At 34.4% G+C, this 22,929-nt stretch overlaps 2 pseudogenes across 1 annotated transcript; both read left to right on the top strand.

Moving 5' to 3' along the window:
• The first annotated feature begins 8,612 nt into the window (after positions 1–8,612).
• LOC148935873 (uncharacterized) lies at positions 8,613–12,216 on the top strand (annotated as a pseudogene).
• Positions 12,217–15,991: 3,775 nt separating this feature from the next.
• Positions 15,992–18,911, top strand: LOC148935872 (uncharacterized; annotated as a pseudogene). Its single transcript, XR_016140023.1, has 2 exons — positions 15,992–18,258; positions 18,340–18,911. The product of XR_016140023.1 is annotated as an uncharacterized LOC148935872 (transcript).
• Positions 18,912–22,929: the final 4,018 nt, after the last annotated feature.

The following is a 22,929-nucleotide window of genomic DNA, read 5'->3' as shown; positions in this document are numbered from 1 at the left end:
CAATACACATAACTCTTGAATTCACAAAACAACTGTATTGTAATAAATAAAGAATGTACAGTATCATTTATTCTATATTATTAGTACAAATTTTATTTATTCTATATTGGTACAAATTTTTTTATACTACATTAGTATGTAATAACGATATCTTATAATGGCCCCACGGTAATGTATTAGTGGAGTCCGGTATTAAGTATCGCTTGTCGTCGTAAGGACTCAAAACTAGTTTTAATTCGGACACGGTGTAAACCTCGTGCACCATCGAGCGTATGCACGCCTGACGTCTCGATTGCTGCAACGATTCGTTCAAGCAACACGCGAAATCCTCGAACGTTATCGTTTTCGCGACGGTACTCCTCTTAACGCCCTTTATTCTCTTCGTATCGCTCTTTCCCAAAATTCTCAGAGCATACATCTTCGCCCTAAGTCCTATGAACTCCGTCATGATCGCTCCGTTGTTCTCATCTTTCATCACACCAAGAACTTTCTTATTCGCGCGCGGTATATCGTACGCGTTGTCGTCGGAATAATCGCTAGTGTCAAATCTCGCGATATCTCGCTTCATATTCTCGTAAACGTTTCGACATTCCAGAAAATATATCAAGCTATCGGTATCCGTGTACATAATTTTGCATTTAGAGCGATAAAGCGGTATCATATAATCGTAATAAAAATCGTACAATCGCATCTTAGATATTTCTAAAATGCACATACCGACGTAGATTGGTTTGTTAAATTGAACCTCGAGTTTGCGTAATTCGATAGTCATAAGATTCTCGTCGAAAACGCTCCTACTGTGAAAATTCGGTTTCGCGATTAGTGCCTCTGCATCCCAACGCGTCACGAGTCTCACGTCTACATAATTGCGCACGTTCTCCATTGTTTTGCCGAAAACCGCGTTGTTCATCAACTTATACAGATTTCTCTCGAACTCGTTGCTCGCGCGTTCTCCGTTCCGTATTGAGCTCGATGTACGCACGCAATTAAGGAGACTGTGCGAATCGCGCGATAGATCTTTGTCACGCGTAAACCGTGTCGCACGCATTGCTGAAGATTGCGATAATATATCACGTAACGCGACTTGTCGTAGAGCGTGGCGAGTAGCTTTTCGTTTCGATTTCCCGGCGGTCTCTCGCGCGTCGGGCAAAACGGAAGATTCGCGTGGTCGTCGTGAAGATATCGCGGATATTCGAGATCGACTTTTAGAATATAACCAATATCTGCGTCAGATGGCACGGACATAATATTGAGACTCTCGACATTCTCGACCCACCGAAATTCCGCATACGGTAAAGGTTCGCACATGGCCCAGCCATAGAGATTCACATCGTAATACATAAGATACGACGACAGCTGAGACGAGTCATATGACGATTCATATTGATTATTAACTCGCGCGTATCTATTCGAACATTGGCTTAAACCGCCGCGTATACCGCGCTCTACGAACATCACCATATCGATATCGGTGAGCAGATCGAATCGAACGTTCGTATATTTCAACATAGCGTCCCACGTATATCCCGGTAATGTGAAATAATGTGCTGGATCCGAATTATAACTTTCCATACAAGTATCTCGAAAATTTTCGAAAACATCCGCCAAGAGAAGCACATCCGTTTTCAAATATAGATCGCTGTATTCGCCGAGAGTTTTTACGTGAAAACGTTCCCATATCCTTCGCGCGTGTTCGTAATCACTAACACTCACAGTTTCACCAGTTAAAGAACTGTAAAAAGCTTCCATCGATGGTAATTCGGTCACTAACAGTTTATCAACGCTATCAATATATTTATAAGGAAATACGCCCTTGCGTATATGCGTGAGCAACTCGAAATCCTCCGCGATGAGATCAGAAAATTCGAATCGCGAGATCCTCAATTTTTCTCGATACGAAACTACTTTTTCTAAACTAGTATTAAGAAACTTAAACGAATCCACGAAACCTAGCTTAACACAAGTTTTCCATTTTCCGTACGTCGAATCGTTGACGATTTTCGAAAACGCGATGTAATTTTCCTTAGTCAACGGTAACAAATCGACTCTACCCTCGAAAGCGTTCGCTATATCCTTAATAATGAAATGTGCATCATAACCGGATAAATTGTGAAAAAAAAACAGGAATAACGAACGCGTTCTGATAGTTCAAATTGCAACTCGCGTGCGCGGGTCCTCTATATCGTTCGGTAAGATGACAGTGATCACGCACACGAATATCGTACGACTCAAAGTTCTTTCCACACACGTGACAATTCGTTTTGAAAAGCGTTCCACTCGTTCGGCGTGAGCTCCGACATCGGTACGCTCGCGCACAGAATCTTCTTCACGCGACACGCGAGAGCGCGCAGCTCCTCGACGAACCACGAGACGCAGTCGTCGCCTCGACGAAATCTATACGCGGATACGATTCCGTCGTACGTGCTATGCAAATAATATCCTACGCTAAACGCCTTGTGGTGTTGATAGGCGAATCTATTGTCGAGACTCCCACTGAATCGTTGATTTCCCTTTTCTATGACACACTCCAGATCTGCATACACGACGAATCGTGTGTATAGTCTCTCCTTTCTGTCGTGATTGTGAAAAGAGAGCAACTTGTCGTCCTCGCTCGGAAGAATAACAGCGCAGTCGTTCGCTCTTCTGCACTCGACGCTATGTGCGACCAATTTCTCATCTGAATAAAAATAATGTAGACATCTGAAAAATACAATTTATAATTAATACAAAATTTATCTCGTAACGAGAATAATCTCTCTTACGCTTACCGATCGCATATGTATTTTTTTTTCCTTATGCTTATTTCTTTGCGACGTTAACAGACGTCGAGACAAGTGCTTTATCCATACGAAATGACCGACATTATCGTCGCGCCGTTCGTTCGACAAATAGAGCAAATTTACGTGCGTAGACTTTTTGTTTCCCGTAAGCGACAAAGGAACGATCATGATATCGTTTCTCCCCGTTTTCTCTCGAATAGCAAATACATTAATAGACAAATCATTGAGACATTCGAATCTAGCGATGTTTCGTAGTGTCATAGGAAAATCAATACCATCGAAATTCAGCACCAACGAATAGTGAGGATACGACGATGATCTATCCGAGTGTATATCAATGGGATATAGAGCGGCCATCACCGCCCACGCGAAACACGCATTGTCGTGTGAACGTACATTAATCACGGCTCTCTTATATCTTATTTTCGGAGGAAGTAACATTCAACATCCAGCGTGCATAGGATTACACTTATTTATATTAATCATTAAATTTAATATCCGAAGTAACGCCCAACTACTATCGCGTTCCTGAAATTCCTCCAGCGACGTCAGAACAACATTCATAACGTCCCCGTCGTACCATTCTCGTAGATCGGACATACCGAATAGCTGACAATTCTTCGTGCGAATGCTCTTAACGGCGCTTTTATCATTCGCGACGAACTCCCCGTAAAACACGGTGTTGACCTTTAAACACGCGTGCATATCAAGATCGACTCGCACTTGCTCGAGCACCGTGACCCTCGCGTCCTCAAGTAATCGTCGAGGTTCGATGTGCTCGATGTTTACCACAGCATCCGTTCGTACGCGATTCGCGAAAGCCGTCTCGATATCCACCCATTCGAATCCCTTCGAACCGTCGTATCCTGCACCCAAGTAACTAAAACATCGACTCAAAGCGAATCTCGCACCCTCCAACTGCGCTATTCGAGAGACTAGAGAATTTATCGTTCCGGTAACCGTAGGATCGACTCTATTCTCACATCTTTCTCTCAAGACCTCGAGACACTCGATACACTCCTGTTCCCAAATATGATAGGCGCACACCCCTTCAACTCCCGCCGCGTGTTCGAGAAGATCGCGACTCTTCTCCATGTCGCAACTTCCCACACTGTGTTACCCCAATTGTCCGTAGGAACGACGAATTTAACGTCTCGAACTTTTTTCTCTCTCGCTGTTCTCTCATAGATTACCGCTCTATCGCTCAGAGCGAGCAACGTTTCAATCCACAATTTCTCTCGCGGACTCTCCGTACCGATCCCCCGTCGCAAATGATACGTGGCCACATTCCAGCAAACATTTTCTCTCGTCACGATCCACTCCTTGTCATTACCGGGCAATAGTCTCGTGACACGCTAAACTATCGTCACTCTCAATAAGCAACTCGCAACGATCATCGTCGAGATCGTCATACGTCACGTTACAATCAAACGCGCGTAAAAACAAATCGTCGCTCTCGCTCGAAGACGAACCACCGTTAGGCACGACTACTTCCATATACGTTCCTAACAATGAGAGAAAATGCCTCTCACGACTAGATATATACCTCGAGACAGCGTCGAAAACGCGACAATCGCGACATTCCGAAATGACAAAACACGTGACATCGTACATAATCAAAACGTGCGTCTTCCCGTTGCAACGAAAACAAGATGCGCTAGATCCCTGCGGAAACCGTCTAGACACAGAACGCGCCTAACCGCAACATCCTACAAATAGCTCTTTCCTATTTTTATATGCCTGATAAAATAATACAACAATAGAGTAATAAAATAATAACAATAAAGTAATAAAATATTCTCTCATCATTAACACTCCTACGACGATTCCCCCTCCTCGCACGACTTCCATCTCTCATACATTCCCAATACCGTTGCCCTTGATATTGCACATTAAATCTCTCATTATTAATACTCGTGCGACGATTTCCCCCTCGCGCGATCTCCACCTCTCGTTACTCATACGTTCCCAATAACATAACGTCATCCTCGGTATCACTCGGTATCACTCGGTAATTGAAGATTCCCGACGCATCGTCGATCCGCCTCTCGTCCCCGCGATACGCCGCAAACGAACGAGGAAAAACTCCGTTTCTCTCTCGCGGTTAATCTTATTCTCTCATACATATTCATATATACAATTCATAGTTATATTACGATTATAATACATACTTACATACGCGCACACTTAGTTGCGTCAATTGTTGCCAACGCGCTCTCTTCTTTTTCTCTCCTCCTACGCGGCTGACGAAACGACACCGCTTTTCCTCCAATACTTGCGATGAGCGCAAAAAAACATCTCGTCGTCATCGTTATCATTAAATACATCGTAATGACCGCTTTCGTGAAAATTCACCATGTACTCCTGTCATCTGCTAATCTCGATCGGCTTCTTCTTTTCGTAGAGTACCTCCAATAAAAGATTATATGCCATCCCTCGATAATGATGACATACGCACGCCTCTATTATCTTTTTAGGCGAAATCTTACGCTGAGGCGGAACTCAACAACCGCGCCTCTTTAATTGATTGGAAATCGGTGCGTATTGTCCTCTCACGACGTATTCCGTCACATTGACCGATGGATACGCCGTCACATTTCGCAATGGAGAAGATGTTAAATCATCCAGCGAATGGCACCAACACATCTCATCGTCGTCGATCATTCGTGTCTCACATAGCTGGCACCGATTCGCCACTTTAACGGTTCTCGTCATCGTAAACACACGGCAACAAGTATCGCTCAAAAAATCGCCTCGACGACGCGTCAAACCACAACGTTCTACTAAACAAGACAAGCGGCATGCGCTATATCCTCATAGTCACCTAGACATGAAACACGCCTAAGGCGATGTAACAAACCGCGACATCCCGCGAAACAGGACGCGCTAGGCCACGCGAAAAACGCTCGGACGCGAGACGCACAAGCGGCATGCGCTATATCATCATAGTCACTTAGACATGAAACATGCCTAAGGCGATGTAATAAACCGCGACATCCCGCGAAACAGAACGCGCTAGGCCACGCGAAAAACGCTCGGACGCGAGACGCACAAGCGGCATGCGCTATATCATCATAGTCACTTAGACATGAAACATGCCTAAGGCGATGTAATAAACCGAGACATCCCGCGACACAGAACGCGCTAGACCACGGGGAAAACGCTCGGAGGCGAGACGCGCCTAATCGCGACGTTATGGAAAACAGACACGACTAAGGCGACGCGACAAACCGCGAAAACAGGACGCGCTAGACCCCGCGGAAAACGCTAGAGCGGCATCCCGCGAAAAACGCTAGAGCGGCGCCCCACGAAAAACGCTAGAGCGGCGTCGAGGACGGGCCCAAGGCTACGCGAAAAACGCTAGACCGCGCGGAAAACGCTAGGGCGGCGTCGATGACGCGCCAGGAGTTACCTAGCGGGAAACGCTAGGGCGGCGTCGAGAACGGGGGAACCGACCCGGGGAAACCCCGCGACCGTCTTACCGATCGAGACGGATAAACCTGTCTCGACGACCGCCAGAGGGATCCACCTCTCTCCCGCATCCCCCCCACATGCCTGGGGGGCATAGGGCCCCCCTTGTTCACCTACTTGTGTTTTTATAATCTTTCACTCAACATATATGTTAACGCATTTCTTTTTTGAATACCTTCTTTTTTATTTTGATCATTAATTTCAACATTATGTGCAATCACGGATAGATTGTTTGTTTCGTTTGCAACGATTACATCATCTATAAAATCTTTATGTAAAATACAAATATTATTATTATGTAGCACACAATAAGTAATAATGTATTGAGGTATCAAGTCTGTCCGTTTCATATATAACTTATCTAAGAGATTACGAAAACGTCCTTTTAACAAACCGATGGCTCTTTCAACCATAACACGGGCCGAACATAAACGTATATTAAAATTAATTTGAGCTTCTGTCAAATGACCATTGTTTTTATAAGGCACCATTACATTTTTTTTGCAAAACATATGCAGCATCACCTAATAAATGACTATTCTGTGGAAAGTAATTTTCTGTGCACATAGATTGAATGCCGCTTAGTCGGAATATTCGTATCGTGCACAGATCCAGGTTGTCCTGCGTAACAATGAATAAATTTCAAGATAGAATCACATACAACCTACAAGAAAATGTTTAAATATTTAAGCATTTATCAATTTTATAAAATCAATTTTATAAAACTTTTATTTTTAATCATATTATCCTTTTAGATAAATTTAATACTGGCAATTTTAAATTTATTCGTAATGAATTATTTATTTTGAAAAGCATTATTCATGTTTTAATATGCACAATTAATAATTAGTCACATTAATACATCACATTAATATCGTCAGTATTAAATTTCTCTAAAGGTTACATCAAATCTTTCGCTCACTTGCAATTGTATCGAATAATAGCTTTTTCGATTTATGTAACTCTTTGCATGTTTCTTTGGTTTATGAATATGTATGTGAGTACCATCTATGGCACCAACTACTTTTGAAAACTTATATTTGATTTGAATGTCTGTCCATGTATATTCCTCTATATTTGGCCATTTAATAAATTGGGATGCTAATGAATAAATCGAACAGATTCTTCTATTAGCACGCCAAGCAGTTGCACGCCCAATATTAAATCGGTCACAAACAATCTATTAATTAAATACAGAATATATAAATAATATAATAATAGATAAATAAATATAATAAACATAATGTTCATATTTATTTTTTTTATAGTTATATAGCTTTGTTCTTATTTACATATACACAATTACCTGCTATATGAGTCAGGTGTCATGGTCCATAGTGCTACTAATAATTGTATGTTTGGAGGAATTGTGCATCGTCTGTATCTATTGGATTGCTTTATTAAGATAGGTTTTATTAAATTTAATAAGTATGTAAATACTACACGTGACAGTCTGTAATTGAAGATTTATTAATCTTAAATCAAATAAGTTTTCTTTAAATATTCAAGATAATAAACTTATTTCCAAGCATTTTATATATATAACTACACAATTATTTATATTTATCTTACCGAAAATGACTCTTAAACTCTACATCTGAATATTTAATTATTATATCCATATAATTTTTAATACACGGTCGAACTGCTAGAAGTGGTGTTAATTCCATTTGGTTTTCTTCTTCGGAAGAATCGCTACTACTTTCGTTTAAAACTTCTAAAGCTATTAAGCATATTGAAAGCTTTGTGCGTTTATCCATCTATTACATAGTATTACTGTTACGCACTATTGTTACAGTCCACTGTTGCTACTGCAGTGCTATTCCGAAATACGACATCATAATGCTACTGGCAGTACTACAGTAATTTCGGAATGATTGCGGCAGTGAACTGTCATGACGTCATTATGATTGCACTGCCAGTAAAAAGGGAACATAGCCTATATCGACCACGTGTGGAAACAAACTTCCGAAGCATATAAAGGCGGATTTGAAGATTCAAATCTATCGTCGCTGCGTCAAGCATTATAACCAATCGTGGCAACGCACGCATATAGACGGTCTCGCACCGAAGATAAAAGATTGTAACATATGTCAGCAGCAACGTCGAAACGAAGGCTGCGTTGGAGGTCTGCTCAATCGAGCGATAAATGCGCTTCCTTTCGAGTTACATATTCCCGACTATCAATTTTGCGGTCCGAGTACTCGGCTGAAAAAGCGATTAGCCAGAGATGAAACGGGCATAAATCCACTTGAGGCGGCGTGCCGTAAACACGACATTGCGTTTTCTCGGAGCAACGATCTCACCGATAGATATGCGGCGGATAAGATACTCGCCAATAAAGCCCTAGGACGCGTCATCATGAGAGATTCGACTCTGGGCGAAAAAGCTGCCGCTACAGCCGTTTGGGCAGCGAAAGTCAAGACCAAAATCGGCATGGGTATGAAAGCGAAGAGCAAGGAAAAAGCCAGCAAAAAAAAAAAACGAATAACTTCCGATGACGAAACAAGGCGGCACATTACTGATTCTGCCAATGTTGGGCGCGCTCGGCTCCATGATTGGCCATTTGTATATACATTTACGATTGTTTGAAATATTCGATACTTTGATTGTGATGATGATTGGTTTGGTCAAAAGCATGTTCTTTTATTTGGAGATTTGCTTCAATTACCTTCTATACATAAAAATGTGTGTTACCTTCTATACATAAACCTTTTATACATTTTTATACATTTATTTAGATGAAAAAATTCGTAAATATCTTGATTCTTTAAATGTTACTAATCTATGGATTAATAAGAAGAGAAGGTGTGCGTCACGACGGGGCCCGACCACAAACCAGTCATGAAAACACATAATTATTTTGCAAAAAAATACCACCTCAGCCAGGAATCGAACCTGGATCTCCTGCTTACCGGGCAGGCATCTTATTCTTTCGACTACCGAGGCATGATGATATTTATCGCAAATAACGTGTTTAGAATAACACGTCAACAATACAATGATATATATATATATATATATATATATATATATATATATACATATATTACAATATACATATATACATATATTCTTTCGAATCCCCACGACCGGTACTCCAGAGAGATGATGGTCCTATTCTCTCGATGGATGCAGGTCGGACTGCAGCGGCGACACCCTCCAACGCCATTAGCAAATATACAAATAATCCTCCTGGAGCACGACAGGAGAGATTGCATCAAGCATGGCTCGAGCTCCCGATCTGGATTAATTTATTTGACTATGATAAATTGACGATCAATCTGCATCAACAAAGAGACGAATCTTACCGTGAATTACTTTCGAAAATTCGTGTTGGTTTATTAATAAAATATGATTATAAGATTCTCCAAAAAAAAAAAAATCTGTTTTAAGGGTGAGTCTTTCGAAACAAAAATAAACAAATTGTGTGATTTTATTAATAATTTGCAAAATAATACCGTTTGTTTATTGCCTACTTGTTATATGTTTGACGTTCTTAACACTGCAATGTTAAATCGTATTACTTCAAAAGAAATATTATTAATAGTTGAAGATACAATTGATTGTATTTCATATATGAAAAAAAGGGTAACAAAGATATTGTCAGATAATGATGATGATAATACTAGCTGGACTTTCAAAACAAATTATAATTAAAATTGAAGCAAAAATTATGATAAAACGCAATATTGATGCTAGTTTGGGTCTTGTAAATGATACAATAACTACAGTCATTTCAATTATATAAGATACAACTATTAATTACATAGAAAAAATAAAACTTCTTTTACCATTTGGTTTGGAATGTTTTATTGAAAAAATAAGTGTTAAGTTCCAATTGATGGATAGAGCATATGTTATTAAAAAACAATTTCCATTATCTTTGAATTAAGGCATCACTATTCATAAAAGCCAGAGATTAATTTTGAAAAGTGCTATTATGAATATAGGTAACTCCATATTTAATTGCAGTGTCACGGCGATCTAAATCTTATAATTTTAAATGAAAGAATGCGTGCTATATGATAAAAATATTGATTTATTGATTGAATTCTTGATGATATCAGGCTATGACTATTACCAACGAGGATGACATCTGAGAAAGAACCTTCCTCCTCTTAATTATGGATTCGAAAGAAAGAAGTGATGAAAAGCGCGCGCGGGGGTTGATCATTTCCACCTATAAATATGCGTGCGGAAAAAGCGCTTAGTAGTTCTTCAGGAAGCTGCAACAGTAGTTAGTAGTAATAGTTCTTCGAAAAAAGCAACAACTAGCTAGGCGTGGCGGCAGCAATAGTCAGTTCAGTTCATTTCAGAGAATATTTTGAATCATAAATTGTGCGTGATCGATCTTAGGGTTGAATTCTTAAATTTATAATAAATTTCTGTTCGTAATATTTCTCTTAGGAGAATTTAAATTTAAAAGCCTTCTCGATTAAATAAAGTAATTTTAAATTAAAATAATTGGAAAACTGAAATCTTATTCTTCTTAAATAAAATCTGAACTTCTTAATTAAAATCAAGATAATGATTCTAAATCCAAATTCGGTCGCTGACAATAGCGTAGCGTACTATTTAGTCGCAGCCAACGGTATTGTGACTAAATAATTTGAATTTAGAGTCTCAAAAATAAGTAATTAATTTCAAGGTATGCTCAAAAGTTTATGCTCAAAAGAGGAAGACGCAGAGTTCAAATTAAAAGATTAAGATTTCAATTAAATCAAACGATAATTTTAAATAAAGATCTCTTCCCATTATTCCTAAAACTTAAAAAATTGGAAAGTCAACCTAAAACTAAAATAATCAAGCAAATTCCTAAATATAAATTGAGAAAAATTGATTTCGAGATAAATTATTTAAATTATAATCAAATTAATAAAAAGATCCGCGATATAAAATTTATAAAATTCGTTTCCTATTCGGGGTTGATTAATTCACAAACCGGTCCAATCCCAGAGTGAAGTACTTAAATATATTAACCCAAAAACGGACAATCACATTTCGAAAAATTTTTGGTGACAGCGATGGGATACTAAAACGGTTTGTGTAAAGAAACGATAGTGAACAGTAAAAAAATGAACAAAAAAACTTAAAATTAATCTTTAATAAATGAAAGAATCTGGTCAATCAACATCAAGAAACACCATGGAAAAAGAGGAGAGACATAAATGAATTACGAAGGCTAATTGGGAAGCAACAACGAACGATACAACAGCTTCAACAACAGCAACAACGAAATCAAGAATTAATTTATCATCAGAAGGAACGATAAGTAACTTTTTACAATTTTCGATCAGAGACGCATTAGAAGCGGTGCCAAATTTCGATGGAGAAAATATTCCGTTTGTTTACTTCGTCGAGGGGCAGTTGCGAAGAAGCACTAAGTATGGTCGCACCTCCGCAGGAAGTAATTCTAATTCTAGGGCAATATGTAATAAATTAAAAGAGGAAACTCATAGATCAATGTTGGGAAAAATCTGAAAACATGCAAGAATTAATTGAATTGTTGAAAGTAAAAATACGAACCGAGAAACAGTGTACGAAGCGATTAGCTTATCTATACCAAAAGAGGGATGAGAAGATTGCAGCAAATCGAGTAGGGAATTAGGAAAACGAATTCTTGATGCACAAAAAAGAGAAATCGGAATATTAAGTTTAGAATTTCAAAATTCAATTGAGAAACATTTAAAAACAAGCTTCTTACGCGGATTAAATAGAGAAATAATAATATCGAATGAAGGAACATTTGAAGAAGTAGAGGCACGGTACACGATTGACGCGGAAAAAGAATTAGAAACTGTAAACATGATAAGATGTGTAATATTCGCAACGTACTGACGGTAAAGCCTATCTATAAGTAATATAATAAATACAAATAAAGAAGAAGAAAAGATATTAATTCCCACAATTGAAATATATGAATTTGGAACAAATAATAAAGAAATCTCAAACTCCATGAACTCAAATGCAAGCTCAAATATAAGCTCCTGCGCGAACTCAAATTCAAACTCAAAGTCAAGTTCAAATTAAAATTTTAATACAAGCTCGAATTCAAGATCATCTTTCTATATAAATCAAAATGAAAGAATATAATAATTGATGCATTAAGACTTGAGCATTTAAATAATGAAGAGCGTGAACATGTTGAAAGATTAATAAAGAAAAGTGCCGATTGTTTTCATTTGCCCGGTGAAAATCTTAATCATACAAATGTTTTAAAACATCGTATTCCAACAGTAAATGAGATTCCAATAAATACTAAACTGGAAATATAAATTTTCAGTAATTCATAAAGATGAAATTAAGAGACAAGTAAATGAATTATTAGAGCAAAATATAATTAAACCATCAAAATCACCTCATAATACGCCTGTGTGGATAGCTCCTAAGAGATCGGACTCGAAAGAAAATAAGAGATGGAGAATGGTGTTAGATATCCATGACCTAAATGATAAGACAGTAGATGACGCATATTCACTCCCAAACATAACAGAAATAGTCGATCAGCTGGGCGGTGCAAAATATTTTTCTGCATCCGGATAATAGTTATAAAACAGCATTTTCTACTCCCCCATGGTCATTACGAATTTGACAGAATGCCTTTTGGACTTAAAAATGCGCCTGCCACATTTCAAAGATTGATGGATTTAGTTTTGACGGGAATGCAAGGGAGCGAAATTTTTGTATATTTAGATGACATGGTATTATATGGCTAGTTTACTAACAGAACACGCAATTAAATTTGAGAAATTAATTTCAGAACAGAACACGCAATTAAATTTGAGAAATTAATTTCGATTAAGAGAAGCAAATTTAAAATTACAACCAGACAAATGTGAATTTTTAAGAAGTAACTTATTTAGAACATATAATTGGAGAAAACGGAGTTCAACTTGATCTTAAAAAGATTGAAGCAGTTCAAAATTTTCTAATTCCCAAAAATGCAAAAAATATTAAACAATTCCTTGGATTAGCTGGGTATCATCAAAGATTTATTAAGGGATTTCAAAAATAGCTAAACCGTTAACTAATTTACTAAAAAGAGATATAGAATTTAAATGGGGAGATAAAGAACAAGAATGTTTTAATACGTTAAGAAATGCATTATGTGAAGAACCGATATTACAGTATCCTGATTTTACAAAAACTCTTTTCTCTTAACTGACGCTTCTGGAACAGCAATAGGTGCAATTTTAAGTCAAGGTCAGATTGGAAAAGATCAACCAATTAGTTACGCTTCGCGTGTATTAAATGATGCAGAGAAAAATTATTCGACTATAGAAAAGGAATTATTAGCAATTGTATATATTGTTCAACATTTTCGACCTTTTATATATATATATATATATATATATATGGTAAAAAATTTTTCTTATAACTGATCATAAATTTGGTTTCATAAATTGAAAGATCCAACTTCTCGTTTAGCAAGCTGGAGAATAAAACTGCCGAATATGATTACGAAATAATATATAAACCAGGAAATATTAACGCTAATGCTGATGCTTTATCCAGAAACCTTACAACAAATATATATCGATACAATCTGAGTACGATGAGATAGAAGAGTGTTTAAAAGATGAGGAAGCTAGATACAGAAACGTGAATCCAAGATCTTCACCATCTTCACCAAGAAGAGGAACAATGATGGAAGAACCAGAGATTTTTAGGAATGCAGACGCGTAATACAGAAAAATTAGAAAGAGAAAGTGTACCATTTACTAAAAAAGAATTAAATGAACCTTTATTTTATGAACATACATTTTAGGCAGAAATACATAATAATCCACTAAATCAAACAGACGAAACTGATGACAGAAAATTTATTTAATAACAACACAGAAAACAATATACAACAAACATAAAACAATATACAACAAAACTCAACACTAGATTCAGAAATCAAATTACGAAGATGCAGAAAGTTATGATGAATCAAATTTACAAAACCATAATAATTTAAATTCACAAATAGAAATACCATCAATCTTTTACAAATTCTTGATAACTTAACAGAAAATAATGGTGAAATTAATCAAGGAGAAGTTCAAGAAAATTTGATATCAGAAAAAGATGAAGAAAAAAATTATCCAAAGAATCAAATTGTCATTAATGACTACATTGAAAAAAAAGATATTAAAGAAGATAACGAAGAAAAATTTGACGAAGATGAAGACAAGTAAAAAGTGACAGTAAATAAGACATAAACGAAACTTACAATGAAATGACTTTTGACGAAATAAATAACACAATTGAAAGACAGATAATGACACGCGGACAAAAGCAAAGTATAATAAACAGTCGTGACAAAATTTTATGCGAAAGGGAAATTATTTATACTTTTTAACTGCAAACTTTGTGATAACGGATCAAAAACATTACAAAGTAGAAATTTAATTCCTAAAAATAGAGAAGGAAAACTAGAAAATATTGAAATAGTAAAGAAAGGAAATAAAATTCATTTAATTTTTATTTGCAAAAATAATATTAATGAAAAAATAACTAAGGAAACATTACATTGTTTAACTAGTAAATTACGAGAAGCGATTAAAGAAAATTCAATTAAAATTTTAAATATTGCAAAAACAAAAGAAATTGATAATATAAAATATAAAATGGAAAGAAATCTTAAATCGAATTTGAGAATCTATTATCAGAATCCCAGTTAAATTAATAATTTGTCACAATCAGAATTCCGGAAGTTGAAAATCGAAAAGATATAATAGAAGAAGCTCATTCATCAAAAATTGGAGGACATAAAAGAGTAACTAAAACATATAATCGAATTAGACAAAATTTTTATTAGGATAATTTAAAGACTGAAATTCGAAATTATATAAATCAATGTTTACAATGTCAAAAAAGCTAGTTCGAGTCAAAACCTATGTTAATAACTGACACACTCTTTTTTTCATTTGAAAAAATATCAATGGACATAGTTGGACCTTTACCAGAAATTCAAAGGAAATTTCTACATCCTAACAATCCAAGATCACTTAACCAAATTTTCCTTAGCAATATCTTAGCAATATCTAAAATCAATAACTGCCGTAAAAGTCGCTGACGCATTATTAAATATTTTATTTGTATTTTTGGAGCCCCTAAGGCTATATTAACAGATTAAGAAACGAATTTTATAAGTAACTTAATGAAAAGATTTACAAAACAATTTCGAATTAAACAATTTAAAACAACCTCCTTTTATCCACAAGGTAATCGAGCTTTGGAACGATCTCATTTAGTATTAATTGAATATTTGAAATAATGTTAATAAATTTACTGAATGGGATGAATTATTAGAATATGCAACTTTCTCTTATAATACAAGTACACATGAATCACCTGGATATACTTCATATGAGTTGGTGTTTGGCAAAATGGCCAGACAATCGTCCCGTGAAATAATTAATGATACAGAAAAAGGAAAAACATATGACGATTATTTATGTGAATTAATGATAAATATTCATAACTTACAAGAATTGGCTCGAGAATGTTTAATAGCTTCAAAAATTAAATTTAAAATTATTATGATCGGAAAATTAATCCACAAAAATTTCAAATTAATGATCAAGTTTTCCTTTTATGTGAACCAAGAAAAGGAAAATTAGGAGATCAATATTCTGGACTACATATAATAACAGATATTTTATAAAATGGAAATATCAAAATTCTTTTTAAAGGAAAACCAAAGAGTGTTCATCCTAATAAAATTCAAAAACCAAAAAATGACAATTACCTAAGAAATTAAACTTGTACCGCGCAACAACTTCAATTTCATTCATAATAATATTTCTTTTAAAACAGATGGAAGCGAAAATCTTCCTCTTAATTCTCATGCAGAACATCTTGATAGAATAAAGCTATGGAATTATCGGCTTTGACTGCGGAACGTCAAACCCGAACGTAACAACATTGTCGTTAATGGAAATAGAAGAATGTAATATATCGCTATAATCGAACCACAAATACAAGAAATTAAAATTCAATTATTACAATTGTCAAAATTCGAATCTATCAATATTATACAATGCAAAGTCTCAATTTTGCGAACAATTTATTATTGCGGCATGTATTCACATATACTATACAAAATGCGCAAACAGAATATATAATCGACACAACATTCGACCAATGCAAAAATATGCTCAAAACCGGGACATTAACTGTAAACATAAATAACATAATTAACGGATTAAAAGTAAATTATACAACTTCGCGACCAATTATTTTTACTGGATCTGTAACAACCGATGGAAAATGCTTTAGAACATTCAGATCCATATGGAACTTGGCAAAATGTAGTTGTACAAGGAATAATGACTATAAGTTTATTTTCATATCAAGCAATAATAAATATTGAAACAAATCAAATTTATTTAAAAACAGGAACAATTTGTCAATATATTCAGAAATTGCATAGATATCGAAGGTAGATATACTTTTTGGGAAACCATACCAACGAATTTTTGTAAATTTAATTATTATGACGTATTATATGAAAGAAAAGCGAACAAAATGATTAGTAACATAAATGAAAAATTACAAATAATTTATTCCTTGTCAACTCAAAATATAACTTTTACACTTACTCAAACTGAAGAAGAGTTTCTTTGCGGATATACTTTAATAAAAACAGAAAATCCAAAATTATTAATTCTTGAAATTAAAACTGAAGGAATTTTTATTCAAAAACGAAAATTATCAGTTGAAAATTTAGATATTTTTGCTTATGTAAATTCAAAATTTGTTTATGAAGAAAGACACATGAACGAACACAAATGAATCATTTATACACAGATGTACTTAAACAACGGTGCAATTTGGAGCAACAAATTATGAAAAATGCGCTTAGCATAGCCACACATTCTCCAGACGATTTCGCATATCAAATTATGAAAGGATCTGGATATGTGGCAATAATATCAGGAGATGTTGTCCATATAATCAAATGTACTCCAGTCGAAGTTAAAATTCATCATACGAAGGAATATTATCAACAATTATCAGTATTAAAAAGAAATGAAACATACTTTTTAGCACCACGAACTCATATTCTTTTCAAACCCGGAACGCAAATCACTTGCAGCAGAATAATTTCAACAATGTATTATTTAAACGATAGATGGTATAAAATTACACCAATTCTGGAATACAGCAAATCTCCATTAAAACACTGATGACGAAATCGACTTGGCAATACAACGACCCTGGATCATTGGCAGCAAGCGGCATATACAAACAGCGAACTCGAAAATTTACAAGACCATATCATGTTTCCAGCAGAGAAGAACGGAATTTTAAACACAATGGCTCGTGGCGCAAGGAGAACCGACCTTATCTCAAGGAATATTATTCTCTCATCTTATCGACGAAAACTCTCTATATAAAATTACGGAATCTGCATGGAAGAAAATTTGGGAAACATTTCTATCTATCGGCAATGCAAGTGCAGGACTAATCGAATTGTATTTCTATATAAGAACAATCAAGTTAATAATAGACACACTAATTCATGGCTATGCACTTCACACAATTTATGATTGGTCAGTATATCTCATCGGAGCGCTTTGGGACTCACAAATCTTTTATTACATCAGGCTAAATAAAAACCTCAAGAAGAAAGAAAATTAGAAGAAAAAGATTAGAAGAAGGAAATCAATAAACAAATGAATAGCAAGAAATAACACAAATACCTATACAACAACAAACACAAGTCGAAATAGAAAATGAAATTGAAAATTCAAGTCAAACTTTTATCCGCAATGAAACTCAACAAACGCTATACCCGCGATTGTAATAATAAGAAGAGATAACAAAAGACAGCACAAAAGGCGAGTCCTATATCGATCAGACAAAACATGTATCAAGCGATAAACTAAGATAACAGATACGAATTCTTACGGTAGAGTTAATTAACAGTCGAAGTTCAATTGTGCAAGGAGAAAGAGCAAAGAATTATAATAGTACATCAATAATAAATAACTTTACAAAAACAATTCAGGTAAATTTTAAAATACTTTTAATTCATCTAAAAAATTACCTTTTCAAAAATTAAATTTTATTAATTTTTATAATATAAAAGAGAAAATGAAACTGCCAGCACAAAAAGAGGAAAAAAGCCATAATTAGATGGCGTACTGCCACAGAATCATCCAGACGCCTATGAATCTTTACTGTGAGGAACAACAATGTGCGTAATGGCAATTAATGAAGGAGAGACAATCTACAGGGAAAGAGACATACCCTATAGACGAGTATGCGATGAATGTTTTTGGGATATTGTTCTTGACATTCACAATTTTATCGAAGAAGTAAGGAACTGGCACACGCTTTGTAAGGTCGAAGAACAAATTGAAGGAATAAAACGAACATGTTATTGTTGCGGAAAAATTGCATTAAATTTAAGACCAGCTCAAGACCAGTGTTAAATGCGTAGAAGAATTTATTAATAATGAAGAAAAATTTTATTGGAAAGATGAAACAAATAGATATGCAAATTATGAAAATGTTGAAAACTAATTACTACAATTATATATTATATACACATACATAGAAATAATATAATATAGAAATAATACAGTATTAATAAATTAATAATTTTATATATAATACAAATATGCAAATATAAAATAACTTTATTTTTATAACTTAAAATTTAATTTGTAATTTAAAAAAACATATATATATATATATATATATACATATTAAAAAAAAATAATCGATAAAAATATAAAATCAAATATATATATATATATATATATATATATATATATATATATTTTTACTGATTATTTTATATTTCTTATATTATTTTTTTTAATATGTGTATTCATTCTCATAATATGTAACCAATTCCCAAATAAAAATAGTATAATAATAATAAAAATAAAAGAATATACATATATAAAAAAATTCACACAAACATTGCGTATACACGCATACACTACCAAGGACATACATACACTACAATACATAAAAACTGAAATAGGAAGCAACAGATCCACACTAAACACTTGTCCGTAACGAAACCCAATACCCTTACCACCTAAAACAAAAAAGCGTTATAAGATAAGAATATAGCTAAGAGCCAAGAGCCTTGCCGAATAAAAGAATCACTTAGAACAATTCTGTTCCTCGTTTGAGACAGACTCTACCGAATATACACTGTTGAAAATTTTATACCAATAAATACAAAATGCAAAAAAATAAAAAAGAAATAGAAAATAATTTTAAAAAATTAATGAGAGATCCAGAATTTAAATGTGCTGTAAGTAAATGAGAAAAATTAATTAATAAAATAAATATAATAATAAATTTATTTCCTTTCAAGATGCAGAAACGACAAAAACAAACAGAAAATTATAAAAGGATACTGGGAGATCCGGACCTGAAGTATATTTCAGGAACGGACAAATATAACCATAACATATTTTACCACACCTCCCGGAAGATAAAGCTGCGAGGACTTTTGATCCATCAAAGGATGGCGCAATAGAATATAAAAAGATATTCGTTGGAGCATGGCACAGTTATTCAGTAGTAAATGAAAACAATAAAGACAAAAATTAAATACTCAATATGTTATAAAACACTTTTAAAATTAAAAAATTTAATAGATTATGCAGAATGTATAAGAAATTATATATTAGAAGCAAAACCAATAAAAGAAGAAATGTATTTATTTTAATACATATGTAACAAATAAACAAATAATTATCTATTACCCATTAGAATAAACAACAATAACTAAAATAATAATAAAAAAAAAACAGACAAACAAACAAACCAAAAAAAAAGGAAAAGTGGAACATATTTCATATTTAAACCACACTGCTTTCAATAAGTAAAAAAAAACAACAAACAATAACAAATATATAAATACAATAATAATAATAATAATAATAGCTAACCTCTGTATAGAAATAAGCTAATTTTGTATCAGATTAATTAGTATTATTCATACGTAGTAACATAAGGTACTTAAGGGGAGAGGTGTCACGGCTATCTAAATCTTATAATTTTAAATGAAGGAATGCGTGCTATATGATAAAAATATTGATTTATTGATTGAATTCTTGTTGGTACCATGTTACGGCTGTTGCCAACGAGGATTCAGATGACACCTCTGAGAAAGAACTTTCTCCTTCTTAATTATGAGTTCGAAAAAAAGAAGTGGTGAGAAGCTCGCGCGAGGGTTCTGATCATTTCCACTTATAAATATGCGTGCGGAAAAAGCGCTTAGTAGTAGTTCTTCAGAAAGCTACAACAGTAGTTAGTAGTAATAGTTCTTCGGAAGAAGCAACAGCTAGCTAGGCGTGACGGCAGCAATAGTCAGTTCAGTTCGTTTTATTCAGAGAATATTTTCAGTCATAAGTTGTGTGTGATCGACTTTAGGGTTAAATTCTTAAATTTATAATAAATTTCTGTTTATAATATTTCTCTTAGGAAAAATTTAAATTTAAAAGCTTCCTCAACTAAATAAAGGTAAAAGGTTTAAACTAAAATAATTAGAAAACTGAAATCTTATTCTTCTTTCTTAAATACTTCTTAATTAAAATCAAGATAATAATTATAAATCCAAATTCGGTCGCTGACAATAGCGTAGCGTATCATTTAGTCGCAGCCAACGATATTGTGACTAAATAATTTGAATTTAGAGTTTCAATAATAAATAATTAATTTCAAGATATTCATGCCCAAAAGAGGAGGGCGCAGAGTTCAAATTAAAGACTAAGATTTCAATTAAATCAAACGATAATTTTAAATAAAGATTCCTTCCTATTATTCCTAAAACTTAAAAAATTAGAAAGTCAAAACTAAAACTAAAACTAAAATAATCAAGCAAATTTCCTAAATATAAATTAAGAAAAATTGATTTCGAGATAAATCATCCAAATTATAATCAAATTAATAAGAAAGATCTACGATATAAAATTTATAAAATTCATTTCCTATTCGGAGTTGATTAATTCACAAACCGGTCCAATCCCAGAGTAAAGTACTTAAATGTATTGATGGACAATCAGAACGTAACAGCGGACAGGTTTATGTTGCCTTATCCCGAATGACATCTCTAGATGAATTTAATTAATTTTGATCCTTCATCCATATTTGCTAGTGAAAAAACTATTATAGAATATAATCGGCTAAAACGAATATATAATCAGAAATAATTACTTCGAAGGGGCGTTATCGTAAAGTTAAACATGTTCCATGGATATTATTGAAAACAATTACTTCCATTCAAGAGTCAGCTCAAAACGCGCTCTCAAAAGGTACTAATTGGATTATGTATGGTTTTCAAAATATAGACAAGGTTTCATGTTACGCAAATACAGTATTACAATGTTTATTGCATTTACATATTATCAGACAACAATTATTAAATTGCGATAAACTAAATGTATTAAATTTACTTGCACATCGATATGAACATAGAATGAACAATTTGGATACCTATGAAATACGGAAATCTTTAGGAGAGAACTTTTCAGTTGCTATTAAACAAGACCCATTCGATTTTCTTACACCTCTCTCTGTACAAAATACGATTACATAAAAAATTTTGTAGAGCATCAAGTTATTGCAAATTATCAATACAATCATTTGTGGTAATACAAAAGTTATTACTGAGACTAACATTATTCTTTCAATTTCTATTATTAATATTTCTATTAATAATATAAAAAAGAAAAGTTTTAATCTTAATGATTTACTAAAAATTACATTTTCATCAAATCAGTGTCAATCGTTTGACAAATCATGTGAACGTTGTGGAAGAAATGATATATTATTTAAAAATGAATTGGTTTTATCAAAGAAAATACTTATTATCCATTTAATATCATTTTCTTTACAAGATAGAGAATTAATAAAAATACTACACAAATTCAGTTTGTGTGCAATGCCGAAAACTAAAACTAATACTGGATTACTAATAACTGGACAAGCATAACATAAAATTATAAATGCAATTTTTCATTATGGAACTTGTATCAAAAAAGGTCATAATACGAATATGTGTAGAGACGGAACATCTAGCACTTGGATTTTGGAACATCTAGCGCCAAGTATTTTTACATAAAAATTTTTTTTATTCAAATAAAATTTTATCATTTATTTTGTACTGTTACTCTTTAATTCTTTGTGATAAAAACTTAGGTTGAGTAAAGCAATTTTGTGAAAATGTAACGGAACGTCCCTGCGCGCTCGGATTTTTGTCGCTAGGCACGGACGCGGGGACGTGCGCTCGGATTTTCGCTCGTCGGATGCCGGGTTCGTATCGGTATGCGTGTTGCCAGGCAACCGGGCCTGCGCGTGTGCGTTGCTAGGCAACCGCTGACGCTCGCCGTGACACGTGGGGCGGACGTCGCGGGAAAGTCCGAGAACGCTTCGACTTTCGAGATGAGATGAAGTGACAATACTGAGAACTCTCGGTATTGTCGAGAGGAGGAAAATCTGAGAACACTCTGATTTTCCTTAGACGAGAGATGCAAGAATATCGAGAACGCTCGGTATTCGTTGCGAGAGCGAGAAAGCTGAGAACACTCCGAATTCTCGAGAAAGGATAGAACAGGAATACAGAGAACGCTCGGTATTCGCTGAGAGAATCTTCTCTCGCTGTTCTGATCGGAACGGTTGTCGGTGTTGGTCAGGTCGGAGGAGCGGATAG

The sequence above is a fragment of the Pogonomyrmex barbatus genome, unplaced genomic scaffold (genome assembly GCF_055798465.1).
Source record: "Pogonomyrmex barbatus isolate J1 unplaced genomic scaffold, ASM5579846v1 scaffold31, whole genome shotgun sequence".
Lineage (NCBI taxonomy): Eukaryota > Metazoa > Arthropoda > Insecta > Hymenoptera > Formicidae > Pogonomyrmex > Pogonomyrmex barbatus.
The sequence above is the reverse complement of the archived record's forward strand: the minus strand, read 5'-3'. Positions and strand labels throughout refer to the sequence as shown.